Genomic DNA, 5,529 nt, shown 5'->3' on the forward strand with positions numbered 1-5,529 from the left:
AGGTATTTCTACCAATCGATTGGAAAGACTATCTCAACCCATAGACAAGAAAAAATGGAGTAGCTCCCATCAGTGTTCTAATGCTAGTTCTAGATGCCTTAAGGGCCCGTTTAGCTGCAGAAATAGGAATACAGGAATAGGAATACGTATTCTAGATCTATTAATCAGAGAATAAAAAATAAGAATATGTATTACTATTCTCTATTTGGTTCACCAAGATATTGATGGGGAATTGGTCCTCACAAAGCTAGGGAAGGAATGAGAAGGAAATCACCTAGCTTCACTTTGAAAGTTGAATCCAACATCACATTTCTCACTTTGATATCTCTATGTAGAACACTCTCATGTCGATCCTTGTGAAGATAAAGTAGAGTAGAAGCTATGCCACAGGCTATGTTGCATCTTCAATCCCAATCTAGCCCAACTTCTGAGTTTTCATGAATATACTTTCTAGGCTTCCATTTGGGATTAGCTTGTATACCAAAAGCAAGTTGCCATTTTGATGGGACCATCCCATAAATTTAACAAGATTGTGGTGAGTGAGTTTATTGTTTATGTTAATCTTCATTATGTACTCATATTTCCCTTGCTTGAGGATGGATATATTATTTTCATGACCATAGCTTCGTTTGTGCCTTGCAAAGTACTGCACTTGTAGACAGATCCAAAGCCACCAATACCAATGATTTTGTCATCGCTAAAGTTGTTTGTAGTATTGAGGAGGTCAGCATATGGACAATTGTGAGAAGACTTAGCATTTACCTATTGAAAGGTCTCACTTCACTTGCAAACTTCTTTTGATTCGAAGACTGAGTGCCAAAAAATCACGAAAGCTTGAGCGCCAATATTGATGAAAATGAGTAGCACAATTTTATGGTCTTGAAATTTTTTATTTTTTAACAAAGTAAAAAAGTGGAATAGGAATAAGTTTTCCAATTCCACCTATTTAGGTGGAATTGAGATACTCATTTTTTTTTCCAAAAATGGAATATGTATTCCTGTTATATGCCTATTCCCAATTCCTACTTGCTGCACCCAAACAGAGAAGTCAGAGATTTCAAGAATAGACAGATGCCTATTCCAACCATATTCCCATTGCCAAATGGGCCCTAAGAGTAGGGCTGAGTTGGAGATATCAATTTCTACTGTACTTACTAATATTTTTGTGCAATATCTTTAGGATAGTTTTTTTTTTATGCTTTAACTTTTCCATTACCTTGTGGGTAGTAGATGAACAACCAATGTTGTTTGATTTTAAACTTCTTCCACTAATCCTTTATCTTTATTTTTACACAATCCTCCATTATCAGTAACAATGGAGGATGGCACACCATAGTGGTAGATGATGTAGTTGAAGATAAACATGGACACCTATTTTCTTATCACTATAGAGAGGACATCTTTAACCCACTTTGTGAAGTACTTAGCAGTTGTGATTATAATAAAATTTGTGTCCACCAAAAGAGTTTGGGTAGATTTGTCACACCGGGTCAAATCTCTATTTTTGAAAGGGCCAATGAGTGATAACGGAACAATCTCCCTAGTTGGAGCATGTATTGAATTTCCATGCATCTAACATTACTTGAAAGGTTTAGCATATTAAATTGTTTCTTTCTCCATTGTAGGCCAATAATAGTCACATCTAAGCAATTTTTGAGCGAGCGTGAGACCATTTTAATGGAACTCACAAATCCCTTCATGTAAATTTTCTAACATGCACTTAGAATCCTCTCATTCTAGATGCCTATGTAAAGTATCATCTAGACCTCTCCTAAATAAGTCACTAGAGATGATAGTATAGCAAGAGGCATTGTAGAGGAGTTGACATTTCCATTTCTAGACAGATTATTAGGAACTACATGGTCATAAAGGTAGAAGTGGATTTTGGCATATCGAAATAAGTGATGGCCAATGATCATGTAGATAATATGGGAGTTTGATGAATCATAAGCAAGGTAATATAGTTCTTTCACTAGGAACTCATAACACGATTCACACTCTTGCAGTTGTAGCATAGATGCTAAGGTAGCTATTGCATCGGTAGCCTTGTTCTTAGCTCTTTGAGTCTGCTAAAAGGTGATGAAAACAAAATACTTCTTTAGATCATCAACCATTCTTTTGTAGCACATCAGTTTGGCATTCGTATTTTGGTACTCATTATTGGTCTAGTTGATGACTAGCTAGGAGTCACCATAAAATGAAGCCTCGTGATCCTCCAATCAATATCTATTTTGATTCCATTTATCATGGCCTCATTATCAACAATGTTATTTGTACAAGGAAATAGAAACTTGTATGACTTTAAAATAATATAACCATGAGGTGTGACAAAGAGCACTCCTCCACCTAACTCATTCTATGTATAAGATCCATCAAAGTAGATATTCCAAGTGCACTTTGTAATATACATGTTAGATGAACTAAGGAATTCGATATGTATTGGACTATTATCTTGTAGAGGAAAATCAATTAGTTGATCTACCATGACTTGACCCTTTATAGCTTTAAAAATAATGTACTCAATGTGAAATTTTGATAGAATCATCATCTATTTAGCAAATTAGTTAGTCTAAGTTGTCTTGTTCAACATGTACCTTAATAGATCAATATAAACCACAAGTTGTGTTGTATGTGCCAACATGTAATATCATAGCTTTTGAAGAGAAAACACAACTACCAAATACACATTCTCAATATTTTTGTAATTGATTTCATTTGAAACCAATGTCCTACTAATGTAGTAAAATGTCCATTCTTTATTTTTTCCATCTTGTTGAGCTAGTAATGCCCATAGGGAAGTGGTTATAATTGATATGCATAGAATTAGGGGTTTTATAGGAATTGGTGGCATCAAGGTTGAAGGATTAACAAGATATTCCCTGATATGGTTCAAGCTGAATTAGGGGTTTACCATGAATTGGTGGCATCAAGATTGAAGGATTAACAAGATATTCCCTAATATTCCTTGATATGTTGCAGTCCTTGTTCCATATACATTTAGCTCCCTTGTAAAGAATCTTGGTGAATGAATGATCTTTGTCAACTATCTAGGATATGAGTCTCTATATAGACTAGAATCACCTCCATAGGCTCCTCATTTGACTAATGTTCTCAGGGTGTGGCATTTCCATGATTGCCTAGACCTTTTTGGGATCCATGTTGACTCCTTTGGCCAATATGATGTACCCAAGAAACTTTCTTGAAGTGACCCCAAATGTGCATTTCTTAGGGTTTAGCTTTAGCTTATACTATTCCATGTGATCCATGATCAGTCTTAAGCTAGTAAGATATGTCATTCACTTTCTAGACGTAGCTAGTGTTTTGTCAACATAGTATTTCATTATTTTGTGCATTATGTCATGGAAGATTGTAGTCATTTCCGTCTAATAGGTAGCACCAACATTATTTAAAACAAATGCCATTACATTATAGTAGCATACACCCCAAACTCAAGTGAAGGTTATCATTTCCTGGTCTTCAAGGGAAATCTTGATTTGATTGTATCCCAAGAAGCCATCCATTAGGAAATACATTTTGTAGCTTGTAGTCATGTCCACTATTATATCGATATTTGGCAATGTAAAGTCATCCTTAGGGAAAGATTTGTTCAAGTCTCTAAAATCTTTGTGTACTCTGATAGACTTTTCATGTTTGATACAAGAATGATGTTGGAGATTCATTAGAATAGTCAATGGTTTGGATAAAACTCGCTTGCAAGAGTTTTTGCAGTTTAACTTTTACTAGTAGAGCCACATTAGGATGCATATTTTTGAGTTTTTTCTTGATATGTTTGACATTTGGTGCTATGGATAGGTGATACATTATCAGATTTGTGTCTAAACCTGATATATCTAAGTAGTTCCAAGAAAAGTTGATCTTCTTTTCAGTAAAGAACTCAATAAACTTCTCTTTTTCTTCCTTCTACAAAGACTCAACCAAGTGAATGATATAAGAAACTTTTGATTTTTTTAAAAAACTTTTTATAACCGATTACCTGTCTTGAAAGTGACTGAGAAAATTAACTCGTATCTCATCCTTAGGTGCCTTAGGGAAGTTTGCACCTTCAGATATGTCTTTTTTTTCTTTTTATTATTTTTAGGTTCTAACATCGCCACTAAGGTTTTTTCCATCAAAAAATTCTTTTTTTGTCATTTTTTTCTTGTAACTAAGATATTTGATATTTTCTTCAGTCATGCTTGTAGAAAGTTTTCTAGTGGAAGAGACTATGAATTCAATAATATTTAGATAGAAGGCTAATTCATAGTCATTCTAGAAAATAGGAAGTTTAATTGGTTGATACTATTGTGACCAATCTATGAGTTTAGGGTGAATGAGTGATAGTGAAGTTGATGGATCCAAGGAGTTGATAGTGCATTCATCATATCTAGTGATAGGTAAGTCAAGGTCTATAAGCTCCTCTCTGAGGCATCTATCTTGATAGGAATTTTATCATGGCTAGCCTAGTTCACAAAAGAAATATGTAAGCTTGACTCATTTTACCTAATGTGTGACTCATTGACTACCTTGAGATGGCCAACATATCTATGTGCCATGTCAATGTCCAAATTTGTTGATCCTATTGAAGTAGGTTCCCACTCCCACTCCATTGAATTAGAGGCACTCCATTTCTATTCAGGAGTCTTGAGATAAATGCATTGATGAATTCCACCCTAAGATCATCACTTTGAGAGTGAAGGGGTGGTCTAGATGTAAAATCCTCTACTTGATTGTTTACTAATAGTTTGGTCTTCATCCTCTCACTAGAGGAGGGATATTGAAGGAATAAAGTCACTGCAGTCTAAAAAGCCAATTGTTGAAGAAGGGTCATAGAATTCCCCTGGGTAGCTAGGATTGGTTGTCTGTATTTGGAGGGGTTTCTCATGAGAAATTCTTTTAGGCTGAACTTCTTCTTTTGATTCTTTTGATTCATCTAGATCTTCATAGAAGATCATACTAGTTTCTAAGGTTGTTTGAAACTTAAGAGTAGAGAAACATATACTAGTTTTTTTCTCATGTTTTACACCCTTCAATGGTACTTAATGGTTATATAAGAGCATCTTTATAATCAACTATGGGTCTTGTCCAAATTAACCCATATTTTGTAAGAATTCATAGACTTTCCCATATTTTTCCAAGGTGATTTGAGTAGTGGTGGTGGATTTTTTAGTTTCTTCTCCTTGGTAAATCCACTCAAAAAGCTCTTTCTTCGTTCCCCTCTTCAATAGGGACAAAGGATTAGATAAATGACCCATGCTGAATGGTCATTGTAGATGATGTGGGTCTCATGGCCTCAGAAGGATTGCCATAAGACCTAGGTGAGATAGGTAGGGACATGATTGAGCTAAGTCAATATTCCCCATGCTAGTGCTTAGTAGTTTCAAGTTCTTCTCACACTCAACTAATGTGGATTTGAATTCCTCATATGCTCTATTAAATGAAAAAATGTGTCGACTACTAGGAAAAGAACATAATAAGAAATTGTGTTATCACCTGGGATAGTGACCTCAATCTCATTGTATGGGAAGTAAT

This window comes from Cupressus sempervirens, chromosome 10 (genome assembly GCF_028749045.1).
Source record: "Cupressus sempervirens isolate cs-2001-9-10 chromosome 10, ASM2874904v1, whole genome shotgun sequence".
Taxonomy (NCBI): domain Eukaryota; kingdom Viridiplantae; phylum Streptophyta; class Pinopsida; order Cupressales; family Cupressaceae; genus Cupressus; species Cupressus sempervirens.